At 45.7% G+C, this 17,542-nt stretch overlaps 1 protein-coding gene across 1 annotated transcript in view; it reads left to right on the forward strand.

The window, feature by feature from the left end:
* Nucleotides 1-17,542, forward strand: part of LOC142259225 (uncharacterized) — a 65,391-nt gene that overhangs the window by 16,571 nt on the left and 31,278 nt on the right.

The following is a 17,542-nucleotide window of genomic DNA, read 5'->3' on the forward strand; positions in this document are numbered from 1 at the left end:
TTGGCATAACTGCCGCAATTCTGTCCTGCATAAGTGTTATATGTTTAACTACACTGCGGTAAGGAGTCACCTCTTGCTCCCAAGTCTCCTTGGCAATATCCAACAGGCCTCTGGGACACCGCCCATAGACCAATTCAAAAGGTGAAAAGCCCGTGGAGGATTGGGGTACCTCTCTTATGCCGAACAAGAGATATGGCAGGAGAGTATCCCAATCCCTCCCGTCCTTATCCACTACCCTTTTCAACATCCCCTTTAGGGTTTTATTAAAGCGCTCGACCAGACCGTCCGTCTGAGGGTGATACACTGAGGTACGCAGGTGGGAGATTTTTAGTAATTTACTTAGTTCTTTGAGAATACGAGACATAAAGGGGGTCCCCTGATCTGTAAGTATCTCTTTCGGAATGCCTGTGCGAGAAAACATGTTCAAAAGCTCCTTTGAAATTGCTTTTGCATTGGCATTCCGTAAGGGTACAGCCTCAGGATAACGGGTGGCGTAATCCAGTACCACCAAAATGTATTGATGACCCCTGGCAGATTTAACTAATAGACCGACTATATCCATTGCTATCCTCTCAAAGGGCACCTCTAATATTGGCAAGGGTATCAGGGGGCATCTAAAATGTGTCATAGGCGCAGTCAACTGGCATCTAGGACAGGATTGACAGTACCGAGTTACATCTCCCACCAGACCCGGCCAAAAGAAACGTTGCAGAATACGGTCTTTTGTCTTTTCTCCAGCCAGGTGGCCCCCCAAGGGATGTTTATGTGCCAGGTCTAAAACCACCTGACGAAAGGATTTGGGTACCACTAGCTGTTCCACCACCACTCCTCGCATCTTGTCAATGTGGTATAGCATGCCCTGTTGCACTGCCACATGTGGAAACACATTTTGAGCCCCTGGGTACACTGGGTTTCCCTCAGAGACCTTAACATTTTCCCATTCCCTTGTTAAAGTTGGATCTTGGTGTTGAGCGGTCCCGAAATTACCACGGGCCACCTCAAGACATGGCATCTCTATAACATCCTCTAGCGTGTCCGCCTCGCCTGCAAACACAGCCAGAGGAGAGTCTACAGATTCTGGCACTACCCCTGTGTTGGGTCCCCTATCATCTTGCTCCAGTGGCTCAGGGGCTAACCCCAGGGTATCGTTCACCAGTTTTTCTTCAACCAGGGTGTTCACGCCATTTTTAACGTTCCACAAGTCCCAGAATAAGGGAAAGTCTCTCCCCAGGATTACACTATGCAACATAGTCTTTACAATCACCGCCTGATGTCTTTTGGCCCCCAAGGGCGTGGCAAGAGTTACCCAGGCTGTGGGGTAGTTTTTAGTATCGCCATTGTTGTAGCTGTTCTGTTTTGTCACAAGTCAGCTTATGGGATCACCAGTGAGGTCCTCTGAATTAGGCCTCTTCAGACCTAATCAAGATCGAGCGCTCGGAGAAAAAGACCTGCATTCAAGTGGGCATGATCAATTTTCTGTTTATTTAACCAAAGTACAGTTTATTTATACCATTTACAGATCAATGTGATATTGCAAAAAAAAGCTTCTAGCTGGACTTTACAAGTTGCTCATATGACCTTTAAGTTTTAGCAAAACAAAAATGTAGAGTCATGCATATGAGATAAGAAGAAGATAAGAAGAACATTTAGAGACAATAATAATCCTTGAGCCAGTCTCTTATTCCGTAGGCTCCATAATGACTATGAACTACCATCAGATATACTTACTAATAACAATAAAATATCTTTAATGAAGAAATAGAGAAACTATTAACCCTTCTATATCAATTTCCCCCTTTTGTAAATGGTATAACTTTCACTACAGGGTCAATAGGCGTCCAAACAGGAGCTGCTGGCTCATGGGCCTAGTACCCATGAGGGGTCTTCCTACCACTTCACCCACCACCCTCAGTGTGGACACCTACTCCCTGTCAGCAGAGGCCATTTGGGGTCCGTAGTAAACTACAGAGGGTTCAATGCTGGGACTCTTAGCACATACATTATTCATTAGTTTAGGTAATACATATATCAATGTTTTTACAGCTATATAAAGCAGTAGACAGAACAACAATATTTGCATACAGGTTTGTATAATGCCAGAAACCCAACCTGCTATGCCCTTAAACCAATTGGCTGGATTCATAAAAGAAAATGTATTTCCCCACCAGGAGTCCTTGTTGGCATCATGCTCTTTTAACCATTTATCCCTAAGTTCACTTGTTTTCTGTATATCTGCTCTAACCTGGAGGTTGCCTGCAGGGTCAATGTAATGGCAACAGGCAGGACCAATTATTTGACACATTCCACCGTCTTTTGCTGTCACAAAGTCTAGCACTATAGTATGCTGGTTAGTGACTACAATTAATTGTTTTTGTATAGCATTGGTAGCATTTAGAATCTCAAGAACCCGAAAAATTTGATCATCCAGGTAGTCAGTGGACTCTACTAGCTTGTCCCACATTTGCATTAAGAAAGGGTGTATGAAAATAGCACTAAATACCTTATTTGCTTTTCCCATTTCTACTACATGAGGCCTACCATTTGGCCGGGGTGTATTATCTGCTGCTCGTTTATACAAGATATGAATTGGGACAGCTGCTACATCTACTTTACTATGAGGAACTATGAAGGTGGCTGGTGTTAGTCAGGCAAGTGTGCAAACCCCTCTCATGTCAGGGCTCACCCACTTGTGAGCACGATTCCCACAAACCAAAAACACTCCCTCTGGGAAAATACAAAAGTGAGTTTGACTTTGTACACAATAAAGCAGATTCAGAAGCCCCTTCATGACTTTATGAGCACACCACGTATTGTTCATTTGTTTTCCGGTCATACCCGAGATACAGCTACCCCGCTCCCTCCTAAAAGTCCGTCTAAATGATGATGTACAGCATCATAAATGATGATGTACAGCCCTCAATACCCTTCTGATATACTGTCTCATTGTCCTTGGTTAAGTCATGTGTATGTATATAGAATCAGTTATTGTCTTTTCCACAATTTCCAACACCATTGTATTGAAGACTGAACCACAATCCATCATGGGGAATGGGGCCCGAATGAGGAATCTTAGTCTTTATTTTGGCAATTATGCCCTTGTCTGAATCGTATTCCATCCACCACGAGTATCCATCGGGCCGTGTGATATTTAGCTGGAACCAGGGTTTAGTGACCCATCCAACTATAGTTAATGTAGCAGATACATCACGTACATTTTCTCCCAAAAATCTAGATTGAGTCCAGGTTTCATTGTGTATACAGAGAGAGAGGGGAGCCAGCACGATCTGAAATTGGCATGCATCATATAAAAAGTGAAAATTCACAGATTTATTCCAACTGTACTACAATAAAAAAATGAGATTTTTAGCAAATAATTGATCAATTTTTTGAGCCACCCCTGCCAACGTTTTGACCGTAGTTATGCTACAAATCTGGTGTCTGACCAACACCATACCATGCACGCCTGATTTTGGTTTGCAATATATTCCTCCTGTTGGTAGCTGTTCAGACTCAGTTACCTCACCCCTTTCCACAGGCAATGCTAATTAAGCACCATTCTTGGATCTGGTCCGCCTTTATCAATGGTTGTTGTTTGACACTGGGAGGATCAGTTCTGATATAGTCCTGGTATGTGTAGGGCTTGCTCCACATGCTGGGACCTGGGCTGGTCTCTATCCACAAGTGCCTTTTTTGCAACATGGAAGCGGCTATATACAGGTTGCAGGTATGTGTGCTCCATTATGGTTCTGCTTTTAACGTTATCTAGGAGGCCGCATGGCACATGAAATACAGAATGTAGAGTAGGACCCCCCTATTGAGATTTGCCGTGACGTTGGCAGGGGTGGCTCAAAAAATTGATCAATTATTTGCTAAAAATCTCATTTTTTTATTATAGTACAGTTGGAATAAATTTTTGAATTTTCACTTTTTATATGATGCATGCCAATTTCAGATCGTGCTGGTTCCCTTTTTTTCTCTGTTTTGACCGTAGTTATGCTACAAATCTGGTGTCTGACCAACACCATACCATGCACGCCTGATTTTGGTTTGCAATATATTCCTCCTGTTGGTAGCTGTTCAGACTCAGTTACCTCACCCCTTTCCACAGGCAATGCTAATTAAGCACCATTCTTGGATCTGGTCCGCCTTTATCAATGGTTGCTGTTTGACACTGGGAGGATCAGTTCTGATATAGTCCTGGTATGTGTAGGGCTTGCTCCACATGCTGGGACCTGGGCTGGTCTCTATCCACAAGTGCCTTTTTTGCAACATGGAAGCGGCTATATACAGGTTGCAGGTATGTGTGCTCCATTATGGTTCTGCTTTTAACGTTATCTAGGAGGCCGCATGGCACATGAAATACAGAATGTAGAGTAGGACCCCCCTATTGAGATTTGCCGTGACGTTGGCAGGGGTGGCTCAAAAAATTGATCAATTATTTGCTAAAAATCTCATTTTTTTATTATAGTACAGTTGGAATAAATTTTTGAATTTTCACTTTTTATATGATGCATGCCAATTTCAGATCGTGCTGGTTCCCTTTTTTTCTCTTCATTGTGTATACAGTCTGGTACCAATACCTCCTGTGGTTCCAGAGGTAAGGCTAAATAAGGCATAGTCTTTGAAGAAATAGGATTGTGTGTGCAGATCCAACAGTCTTTTGGCTTTTCTCCTTCCATGTCCTCAGTAAGAGAAATATGGTAGCGAATGAGTTTATTATCCCAGTCCGTATTTAAAAGTTCGCTCAGTGTCTTTGTTTGGCGCAGCAACCCTGCTACACCTAGCAGGATAATTAGCAAAACTGTCATTCTGCCGGTGGAGTGACCTTTTTACAGTGACTAGCGTGGATCCAGGTGGGTTTTCCCTCAAGTTTCACTGAGGTGGATGTGGTCAGCTGGACTTGGAATGGGCCATCAAAGCGTGGATCTAGGCTCCTTCTTACGTGTCTGCGCACGACCACCCAATCACCTGGATTCAGTTGATGCACATCTGCACTTGCATTGGGATCTGGAATGGATGAAAAGACATGTTTATGCACCACATTAAGTCTTTCCTGTAAGGCCTGGACGTAGGCTGTCATAGTGCCGTGTTGCATCTGTAACACTTGTGGAAAGTAGAGACCTGTTTTTGGGGCACTACCAAAAAGGACTTCAAAAGGAGACAAGCCTGTCTTTCTATTTGGAGTGTGTCTGACTGAAAAGAGTGCCAGGGATAAGCACTCTACCCAATTCTTTCCTGTTTCTGCCATGGCCTTTTGAATTTTTAGTTTAAGTGTCCCGTTTAATCTCTCTACTTTTCCACTGCTCTGCGGATGATAAGGGGTATGGAATGCCTACTCTATTCCCAGGGCCTGCATAATGTCCCTCATTATTTCTCCAGTGAAGTGTGTACCCCTGTCACTTTCTATGGCTTCTGGGATGCCATACCGACAGACTAGTTCCTTCATCAGTTTATCTGCAGTTGTTTTAGCATTTGCACATTTTACTGGATAGGCCTTAACCCATCCTGAGAAGAGATCTACACATACCAGGACGTATTCATACACTCCTACCTTGGGTAGTTGTATGTAGTCTATTTGCAGTCGTTGAAACGGGTAGAGCGGTGTGGGTGTTGCTTTCTTAGGGACTTTTACTGTTTTACCTGGGTAGTGTTGTGCGCAGATAATGCAGGATTGTACGTGTTTGGAGGCTACGTAACTGAAGCCAGGAGCGATCCAGAAGGCATTCACCTGGTTACACATGTGACTTTTTGAGGCGTAAGTGGGGCCATGTGTTGCTTGTGCCATCATAGGGAACAGGGACCTTGGTAAACACAACCTATCCTTACTTTCCCATACTCCATTTGAGTTCAGCCCAGCTCCCATTTTCTCCCAGTGTTCCTTCTCTGTTTGGGCAGCCTGATGCTGGAGGGATTTCAGGACATCCAGACTCACTGTGGCTGGGACTTGCTGGCTCCCTGCCACTATCCTCTGATCCCTAGGCCTCTTTGCCGCTGCTTTCGCAGCTGCATCCGCCCTTCTATTGCCCGCTACCTCCAGTGAGTCACCTTTTGTGTGTGCTTTCACCTTAATGATGCCAACCTGGACTGGTAACATTAGTGCCTCCATTAACCGTTTTACCAATTCTGCATTTTTAATAGGCTTACCAGCTGACGTAAGAAAAGCTCTACTTCTCCAGATAGGGCCAAAATCATGACAGATCCCAAATCCATAATTTGAGTCTGAATAAACATTAATTTTCCTACCTGATCCCGCTCTACATGCCTCAATGAGCGCTGTTAGCTCTGCCTCCTGCGCGGACATGTGCGGCGGGAGTGGTTCAGCTCGGATTACCTCATGTGAGGATACTACTGCATATCCAGTGTAGAATCTCCCATCCAGGTGGTATCTGGAGCCATCTACAAAAACCTCAAAATCTGCATTAGTAATAGGTGTATCATAGACATGTGGAAAACCTGCTGTCTCCTGACTCATCAGCTCTATGCAGTCATGCTCGTGCGTCATGTCAAAGAATTCATCCTCACTTGCTACCATTGTCACCAATTCCCCCTTTTCTGAATCTACTGGCAAAAGGGTGGCTAGATTCAGAACATTACACCTCTTGAGGGTGACATACTCAGGAATCAGAAGGGCACATTCAAGTCTGAGCTGTCTGGCCATAGGCAGGTGTTTCGGTTGGACTTGCACAAGTATAGCATGGATGTCATGCGGGGAGTAAATTGTTAAGGGAAATATCAATGTGAGCTCGCAAGCTTTCCCTAGCAGTACTGCAGCAGCCGCTACAGCACGGACACACGTGGGTGACCCTCTGACAACTGGGTCCAATCGCGCTGAGTAGTAAGCTATTGGTCTTTATTTGTCACCATGTTGCTGTGTGAGGACGGCTGTCGCATGCCCTCCCTGTTCTGTGCAAAACAAGAAAAATGGTTGATCGTAATTTGGAATACCCAGGGCCGGGGCCGATACAATGAGTAGCTTAAGGGAATGAAAGGAATCAATAGCTTCCTGAGTGAGGTCAAAGGGGTCAGATGACAGACAATCATAGAGGGGTTGCATCATCTGCAAGGCAGACCTTATCCAAGGCCTGCAGTATGACACTAAGCCCAAAAAGGTGCGCAGTTGCCGGTGGGACCTGGGTAGGGAGAGATTTTGGACTGCTTGTTTTCTCTCCTCAGTCAGGTGTCTTGTACCTTCAGAGATACAGTGACCCAAAAAGGTTACCTTTTGCTTACAGTACTGTAATTTTTCACGTGAAACTTTGCAACCATTCTCTGCCAGGAAACACAGCAAAGAAATTGTGGCTTCCTTGCAGGACGTCTGGTCTGGACAGCAGAGCAAAAGGTCATCCACAGACCTTGATATCAAGATATGGCTGTTAACCGAAATGTTGGGTGGTTAGTACTCTGCGTTGTGCCCGCATCCTCCACCATACTGCAATAGTGTAACCTGTGGATGAGGCGGTTGCCACTGCTCCAGAATTCCTGCCATAGCTGTAGAATAAATGGTAGGTGAATTCATTCCTCCTTGCGGGAGGACTGTCCACATGTACTGTTTCCCCTCATGTGTGAAGGCAAAAAGATACTGACAGTCAGGGTGTAGAGGCACAGAGAAAAATGCATTTGCCAAATCAATTACTGTAAAACATTTGGAGGTCCCTGGGATTTGTGACAGTAAGGTATGTGGGTTTGGAACAATAGATGTTACACTCTCAGTGACAGCATTGACAGCTCTCAAATCATGCACCATTCTGTACGTGTCAGGGGAACCTTTGGGCCCTTTTTTCTTGATTGGATACAAGGGAGTGTTACAGGGGGAGGACCTTTGTACTAGAGCCCCTGCTTCCACATATTCTCTTATATCTCTGGTCAGGGCCATTGATTTGGCTGGGCTTAAGGGATACTGTTTTAAACAAGGATGATTGGAGCCTTCTTTTAATTTTATCATGACTGGGGGAATAGGAAGCCGACCAACATCAGTTTTTCCCTTTGCCCATACCATGTCTGGAACTTGTTGCATTGTTATGTCTTCACTTATTCTGGTATCTGACACTCTCGCAGATTTGGACATGTACACCATTGCTGCAATCTTGCACAAGTGTTTGTCAGAGAGGGGACTTGTGACTGTAATACCTTCTGGGGTGTATTGTATGGTAGCCTGGATAGCACTTAACACATCAGCCCCCAGCAAATTCATAGGAGTATTTTCACTAACAATAAGCTTTGTGAGAATTTCCTGGCTATCTTGTAATTTCAGCTTCATCTGTTTTGTCAAGGGAGTTTCAGACACCAATCCCTCCACCCCGACACACTCCACAGTCTTGTCAGTAATCATATCTGGCTTTATCAGGTCTTTATGTACCACAGTGCCGGCTGCCCCAGTGTCAATTAAAAATTCTGCCTCCTTCCCCCCTGGCATTGTTATGGTCGTAAGTAAGGTGGGACCAGGTCCTGAGGGAACGAAAACAGGGTACACATTTGTCACTGGGTTGCCAGTTTCCTAGGTCAGAGGCAAGGGAGGAGGGAAATCAGTCTGCTCACTCTCCTTTTTGGAGTTTTTGCACTGTCTGGCATAATGTCCATTCTGTCCACAATTCCAGCACTGTACGGTCGCTCGGTCACCTGGTGCCCCCCCTCTCTGCTTCCACTGTCTTCCTTGTGCTCTAGCATACATAACTGGTTGCTTGCATTTTGTTAGTTCAACCCCCTTAGCTACTTGCAGAAGGTCTGTTGGGTCCATGTTTCTCCACTCAGGTCTGGCTGTCTGTACTGCTTCTCGTAAAAACTTATTCATACCGTCAATGAATGCATTCACCAATATTTTGATATCAAGGTCGTTTCTTGCACTGTACCCCATGTCTGTCCACTTCAGCTGTAACCTCCCAAAGTACGTCTCTATACTCTCCCCTTTTTGCTGTGTCACGTCAGTCATCAGTACAGACTGCTCTGTTTGTTTCTTTGTAGCCCATCCTTTCAATGCCTCACAGTACGTCATTCCAGACGTCTCAGACTGAACATCCATGACCCATGATTGCTCCTTCATCATATCAGTATGTGATTTAATTATGTGTCCCAGCACGTCACCTGCCTTTGCAGTCACCAAACTCTCGAGGTCTGCCCAAGTGCATTTATAAGTCACCTGTATTGTCTGTATTTGCCTGTAAAATGGGAAAGGTTGGTTTTCAGGGTCAGGTAACTGTTTCAACATAGTTAGCTGGTCAGAGGGGCTCCAGGGATGATATTCCGGTGTCTGTCTGATTCAAGTGACCTTCCTCGGTCGGGATGTATCTGATTTTTTTGTACTGGTCTCAGGGCGTTCTTTCCTTTCCTCACCGTCAGCTTCCTCCCCAAAACTCAATTCCTTCACTACCTCTGTCTCAGAGTCAGCGTCCTCTGTCATCACATGTGATCTGGTTCGAACAGGATTTAGTGCAATCTGCTTAGGGCGAGTAACATTACACGTAGCACAAGTACCTCTCCAGTCTGGGTTTTTCTGACTACAATGTTTACAAGTCCATTCATCTGGTCTGGGTTTCTGCTTATGTGAAGGGGGGCGGTAGCAGTCACAATTCCTGCTTTTGGTGCATTAAAACATTCATAATACACCTTATCTCCCACTGTGGTCTCTTTATATCCACAATGCTGCACCTCTTCAGCCACACAACACCATTTATTTACTTGTTGCTCTACCCTCTTGTCTTTTATCCAACCTCTCTTTTCTTCCCTGAATCTGTGCCATTTCTCAACATCCAAACATCCGTACTCTGGCATGTCTGCCTTTTTAAGTATCTGTCTGACATTTTTCACTGCTTCTTTGCCTTTTCTTTCTTGCACTATCTGTTTGGCTGTTTTGGATCCTGCTGGAGCCCCACGCTGCACACTGAACAAGTTGCCCATGGCTTCAACTTATTCCCACACAGCCCACCTTTCTGCAAATGCCCTCTCAGTGTCCCACACGTCTCCTGGCAAGTCAGAATGGGCTCTCAAGTGGTAGCTGGAAGGCTAAACCAGCATTCACTCTCACCTGCTACACTTGTAGGGCGTATTGGGAAGGGTTAAAAAAAAACACCTCTCTCACCCAATAGACCAGATGACTAAAGCAGGAAGGACCAGGTGTGATAGTCCTCTCACCTGCTAGACCACCTCCATGTAAGTGGGAAGGCCACAATGCTCGCTAACCCACTTCAAACCTGATGTGCAGTTGGGTACTCCATGCTGGTCCTTTACAAAGTATTCCAGCAACGAACGTAAACTAGAGTTAAACCAAAACAATCCTCAGAGCTGACTTCTCACAGAGGGCAGAAAATCGCGCAGCTGTTCACTTGACCCCTCCCAACAGAATGGCAGCAGCGCACAGGTTGTTTAGCAAGAGTGTTATCTCAAAAGAATTCTTCGTCCAGATTCAGCTTTTCCACAACATCCCTAATACCCACTGGTATAATACACAATCCCAGCAGAAAATTGAGACTACTTATATACCTTCACAGCACTTGATTCTAGAAACATATGTAACAATACACCTTCCAAGGATCAGTTAACCTCACATGTAAATAAAATTATCTAAACCGCTCTTGACACTGATGGGAAAAAAAAAATACATATGTCAGGTATCCACTCAAATACTCTATATGGCTATGCCCTGTGACATTTCACAACCAGAACATCCTTTCACAGTCCACAGTATGACCTATAACCATTAAACTTATACATAGATATTATTTCACCAAGTCTCTTATCTCAATTTCTCATCACTTTGTTATTCAGAGGCTTCTCATCAATATACAACAACCTATTGCCTGCCTACTTTATCTAGGCATTAATATGAAACCACTTATGAACACAAATCCCTAGAGCAGTGTATTGCCCATCAAAGATGCAAAGATGGCCAAAGTAAAACACAAAACACAGCAACACAGCAAATGCAATTATACAGAGACGGTCCCAAATTCCGTGCTATGCAATCTATGCAATCAGTTAATGGACGGACAACAGATTATCTTATTACTCTATATTTCAACTCTCATTCAGACATGCATGAAAAAACAATACTCACTGGTGATGCCAGAGTTCTTGAACCGTGTGTACAGCCTTACCCAGAATATTCGGGAAATCAGAGAGAGTGAAATAAAGTGTAAGAATAAAGCTTCTCACCTTGCTGCAGCTGAAATTTCACTGTCTCCAGAGTCCCCAAAACTTCTTCCGAATAGGCTGGTTGGCCACGGCTCCACGTTGGGCACCAAAAACTGTTGTAGCTGTTCTGTTTTGTCACAAGTCAGCTTATGGGATCACCAGTGAGGTCCTCTGAATTAGGCCTCTTCAGACCTAATCAAGATCGAGCGCTCGGAGAAAAAGACCTGCATCCATGTGGGCATGATCACTTTTTCTGTTTATTTAACCAAAGTACAGTTTATTTATACCATTTACAGATCAATGTGATATTGCAAAAAAAAAGCTTCTAGCTGGACTTCACAAGTTGCTCATATGACCTTTAAGTTTTAGCAAAACAAAAATCTAGAGTCATGCATATGAGATAAGAAGAAGATAAGAAGAACATTTAGAGACAATAATAATCCTTGAGCCTGTCTCTTATTCCGTAGGCTCCATGACTATAAACTACCATCAGATATACTTACTAATAACAATAAAATATCTTTAATGAAGAAATAGAGAAACTATTAACCCTTCTATATCACCTGCATAGAGTTTGCAAAAAAACACATGAAGGACTCCCAGACTATGATAAATAAGATTCTCTGGTCTGATGAGATGAAGAGAACATATTGGTGATAATTCTAAACAGTATGTGTGGAGAAAACCTGGTACTGCGCCACACCTGCCCAATACAATCCCAACAGTGATACATGGTGGTGGCAGCATCATGCTATGGGGGTGTTTTTCAGCTGCAGGGACATGACGACTGGTTGCAATTGAAAGAAAAATGAACATGGCCAAGTGCAGAGATATCCTGGAAGAAAACCTCTTCTAGAGTGCTCTGGACCTCAGACTTGGCCAAAGGTTCACCTTCCAACAAGACAATGACCCTAAGCACACATCTAAAATAACAAAGGAGTAGCTTCAGAACAACTCTGTGACCATTCTTGACCGGACCAGCCAGAGCCCTGACCTAAACCCAATTGAGCATCTCTGGAGAGACCTGAAAATGGCGTCCACCAACGTTCACCATCCAACCTGACGGAACTGGAGAGGATCTGCAAGGAAGAATGTCAGAGGATCCGCAAATCCAGGATCCGAAGAAGATTCATGGCTGTACTAGCTCAAAAGGGAGAGCGCTTGTACTCAATACTGAGCAAAGGGGCTGAATACTTATGACCATGTGGTATTTCAGTTTTGTTTTTTGTTTATTTTTTTAATTTGCAAAAATGTTTACATTTCTGTTTTTTTTCTGTCAAGATGGGGGATGGGGAGCAGAGTGTACATTAATGAGAAAAAAATCAGCTTTCTTGAATTTAACAAATGGCTGCAATGAAACAAAGAGTGAAAAATTTAAATGGGTCTGAATACTTTCTACTGTAAAACTAAATATGCTCTCCTCATAATAAAAGCTTCTGAGAAAGGAATCTTAAAGAAAACCAACGAGCAGGAATTTGCTGTATGAAGTAAAGGCAGTGCCATACTGGCACTAGGATGCTTTCCAAGACAAGGGGAATTCCAGCTCAGCCAGCGGAGATTATCGAGGACGGTGCACGGAAGGAAAGCCACTCCTAGATCCAATCACAAAAACAGATCCAGCCCCCAGTCCAGTAGGTAGAATAAAACTTCGCTCTTTATTTAATTTCCATTAAATAGCCATTAGTATGGCTTGGTGCGTAACATACACAAGACGCGTTTCAGTCGTCGCAGCGTCCTTGATCACATAGCACCACTGAGTGCACACACGATTTACAAAGACAAGAACCGGAACTGACAAAATACAATTACATGTGGATCAGTTGTTTAATATAATTAAATTAGCATATTATCCCACCTGGCAGTGGCCTGAAGGGAAAAAAGGGTTTAATAAATGTTGTTTAATTAATTCTTAAGGTTCAGTCCAAATGGAACTCTAGTATTAAGAATAAAAGTCCCATTGTGCTTCTCTAATGTGGGGTGTTTTATTTAATCCCCACCTCTCTTGGAAACAGACACCTTCTCAATAGCATTTACCGCTAAGGCATCTAGTTTGCCGTCGTGCACATTGGTGAAATGCTGAGAAGCCCCCGAGGGGCTCCTGCTACTAACATTATTAGCGTCGTACGCATGTTCAGAGATTCTTCTCCTAAGCGCACGATTCGTGCTCCCCACATCCCGAAGTCAGCAAGAAGTGCAGGTAATAGCATAAATTACACCACACGACCCACAATTAAGAAAGGAATCAATATTATAAACCTTAGGAGTAGCACAGGAGCTAACTTTGTTTCCATTAGTCATGAATTTACATAAACCGCGCAGCTTTTTGGCGCACCTCTATGAACCTACTGTAGAAGCCAATTATCGTGACTTCCATCCCCCACAGCAATGCGCCGGCTGGTATGGTCACTCAGAGACACAATACATCCAATGGTGCCATTTTTTTTGGAAACAAATTTAACTCCTTCTTGCAAAATATTTTTGGAGATTTCATCCGTATTGAGAATAGGTAGATGTTTTTTAACAATATTGACAATGGAATAATAATCAATGCTGTATTTCGTAGAAAATACAACTGCACGATTACATCCATCTGTTCTGGAGGGTTTATTCAGTAAAAGCTGGTCCCTGGTAATATCTGACATTTTATCTTTAGCCTCCAGAGCCACCTTTCTTGAATAGCCTCTATTGGCAAACCTGTTCTCAATGATCCTGCATTCATAGAGATTGCCGTTTCAGTGGTAAAGCATCTATTGGCCCTGACGAACTCCCCAGTGGGAATGTTGATGACATGCCTGGGATGGCGACTCCCCGCATGAAGAAGGGAGTTACCCGTGATTGTTTTCTGGAAGATTCTGCAGTCAACTTTATTGGTGGAAGCATCTGAAGAAAAATAAATGTCCAAAAAAGGAACACAAGTCATATCAAACTCATCTGGAACAACAGGAATTGTGAGCACTTTGGGAATGTCACAGAATGGATTGATAAAGGTATAACTAGATTGTGCCCATTATTAGAGGAATGTGATATGTACATTGTGTAATGTTCAGCAGAGATTTGGGTAACAGAAGAATGACTTTCAATATCTGCAATTATTATTTTACTGGATAAAGGATAAAAATAAATGTTATTCACTGATAAAGGGAGAATAGATCAATAGAGAATTAATCAATAGATGTAAGGGGAAGGGAAATTCAGAGTTGTCACAATTTTCTGGATCATTGCTGGATATTTGGCTGACATCATCCACTTGTTACACGCCTGTCCCGTGTCTGGGATCTGCCCCTTCCCCCGCTCTGCTAAACTTTCCTGTGCTCCACGTTGGGCTTTGTAAGTAGCCGGACACGCTCCATGTGCTGAGCTTAACTGGCCTATATAAGGCTACCAAGATACTCACCTGTGTCCTGGTATTAGGACTATTAGCCTGTGTGTGCACAGCGACCTGTCTGCAGCCTCCAGAACATCTCCAGACTATCTGTGGCCTCCAGCACCTCAGCTACCAATCTGCCTGTGGCTTCCAGTATGTCTGCCCCTGTCTGAGGTCTCCAGAACATCTCCAGACTATCTGTGGCCTCCAGCACCTCAGCTACCAATCTGCCTGTGGCTTCCAGTATGTCTGCACCTGTCTGAGGTCTCCAGGACGTCTGCGGCTTCCCATACCTCAGTTACCTGTCTGCCTGTGGGTGTCAGTACCTCTGCAGCCTGTCTGCAGTCTCCAGGACTTCTGCTGTATGCCTGTGACTGGTAGTGCCTCTGCTGCTCGTCCCAGGTTTTCCAGGATATCTGCTCCATGTCCGTCCACGGCTTTCAGTCTCTTTCAGTCTTTCAGTCTGCCTACAGCCTCCATTACCTCACTGTGACCCCCTGACAGAAAACCAAGACCATGGATCCCAATGGCGCAGTTACAAAGTCTTTTGGGGGAGTCCCTTTGAGGGGGTCCTGTCACACCCTTGTCCTGGGTCTGGGCTCTTCTCCCTACACCCCGGGCTGCTAAACTTTCTTGTGCTCCACACTGGGTTTTGCCAGTATCCAGCGTGCTCCATGTATGGAGCTTCCGAGGCCTATATAAAGCCTATCACACACAGCTCCGCTCCGTACACACGCGGCTCCGCTCCGTACACCTCGTACACACGCGGCTCCGCTCCGTACACCTCGTACACACATGGCTCCGCTCCTTACGCCTCGTACACACACGGCTCTGCTCCGTACACCTCGTACACACACGGCTCCGCTCCGTACACCTCGTACACGCACGGCTCCGCTCCGTACGCCTCGTACACGCACGGCTCCGCTCCGTACGCCTCGTACACGCACGGCTCCGCTCCGTACGCCTCGTACACGCACGGCTCCGCTCCTTACGCCTCGTACACGCACGGCTCCGCTCCTTACGCCTCGTACACGCACGGCTCCGCTCCTTACGCCTCGTACACACACGGCTCTGCTCCGTACACCTCGTACACACACGCGGCTCTGCTCCATACACCTCGTACACACACGGCTCCGCTCCGTACACCTCGTACACACACGGCTCCGCTCCGTACACCTCGTACACACACGGCTCCGCTCCGTACACCTCGTACACACACGGCTCCGCTCCGTACACCTCGTACACACACGGCTCCGCTCCGTACACCTCGTACACGCACGGCTCCGCTCCTTACGCCTCGTACACACACGGCTCCGCTCCATACACCTCGCACACACACGGCTCCGCTCCGTACACCTCGTACACGCACGGCTCTGCTCCTTACGCCTCGTACACACACGGCTCTGCTTCGTACACCTCATATGCACGCGGCTCCGCTCCGTACACCTCGTACACACACGGCTCCTCTCCGTACACCTCGCACACACACGGCTCTGCTTCGTACACCTCGTACACACACGGCTCTGCTCCGTACACCTCGTACACACACGGCTCCGCTCCGTACACCTCGCACACACACGGCTCTGCTCCGTACACCTCGTACACACACGGCTCCTCTCCGTACACCTCGCACACACACGGCTCTGCTTCGTACACCTCGTACACACATGGCTCTGCTCCGTACACCTCGCACACACACGGCTCCGCTCCGTACACCTCGTACACACACGGCTCCGCTCCGTACACCTCGCGCACACACGGCTCTGCTACATCCACACTGTAAACCCCTCCTGACCCCACACATAAACCTCCCCTCATCCAGCACCATGACAACCAGCACAGCAGAGTCCTGCATACACTGAGGAGCTGATCATGTGACCCCTGACTCCTCCCCTCCATGTGACATCATCACAGGTCCTGGAAGCACAGAGCAGCCACATGTATACTGTGCGGCTGTTACTCTAGATACGGGGGTTGGCAAGCACCAAGTAGGAAGGTAAGGGAAACCCTGTTTTTAGGGAAAGGGAAGATGGTGACCCCTGAACAAACCTACTGCTGTTCCCTGGGTCCCTCCCTACTATAGATAGGTTCCTCACCTCTGCGCTGAGCCGGATACCTGACCCTAGCTATAACTACTGCTGGGCCCTAAATAGAGAAAGGGTGGGATGATCTCTTCATCAACCCCACTAAAGACACAAGGAGGACACAGGAAAATGCATGAACTACTTATCTACAGGGGACACAGGTAGAAGATACCAGCGACATTACCACAGAGGAGTACAAGTCGCCTGCTTGCAACCACAGCTTGAATGAACTAAAAAATATCACCAGCATCAGTCCAAGGAAGTATCGGGTATTTAAGCACCCAGACAATGCTGATGATCAGGTGTAATACGAGCTCCTGCTGGGTCCAAAAGGGGGAGAGATCAATCCAGCAGGAAATTAATACTGACAGCAGGAACAATGGAAAGTCAGGGAGCATTCTGCACAGCCAGACACTGTGACCTTCTATAGCCAGAAACCACATGACTGTCGCACATGACAGCGGCTCTGCAGGTGGAGGTGTGTGGTTATTCCCCATTATTGGTTACAGGCAGCATTAACCCCTTCAGCGCTGAGACTTTCTTGGTGTTTTTCTCTTGCTGATTTCTATGAATCATGAAGCTTTTGTTCCTTTGTCTCTGATAGATTCACTTGACCCAACTATGAGAGGCCAGAAGTGAGGAAACCCGTCTGCCTTCGGTCCTCGGCCCCTTTCTGCCCTCGGTCCTCGGCCCCTTTCTGCCCTCGGTCCTCGGCCCCTTTCTGCCCTCGGTCCTCGGCCCCTTTCTGCCCTCGGTCCTCGGCCCCTTTCTGCCCCCACACAGTATAATGTTCTCCCAGAATGTTCTCTTTATATGTTTCCCCTTATTCTCTCCAGTAATTGTATTGTTACACCGGATTCTTTATGATGTTACATCGTCATCTCCTTCCCATTCAGGTCCCTACAATATCGGATCCTCTCAGTGGAGATCTTCTATAGAACAGAATTCTCCTGATTGCCCCGTGAAGGAT

This window comes from Anomaloglossus baeobatrachus (assembly GCF_048569485.1).
Source record: "Anomaloglossus baeobatrachus isolate aAnoBae1 chromosome 5 unlocalized genomic scaffold, aAnoBae1.hap1 SUPER_5_unloc_4, whole genome shotgun sequence".
Lineage (NCBI taxonomy): Eukaryota > Metazoa > Chordata > Amphibia > Anura > Aromobatidae > Anomaloglossus > Anomaloglossus baeobatrachus.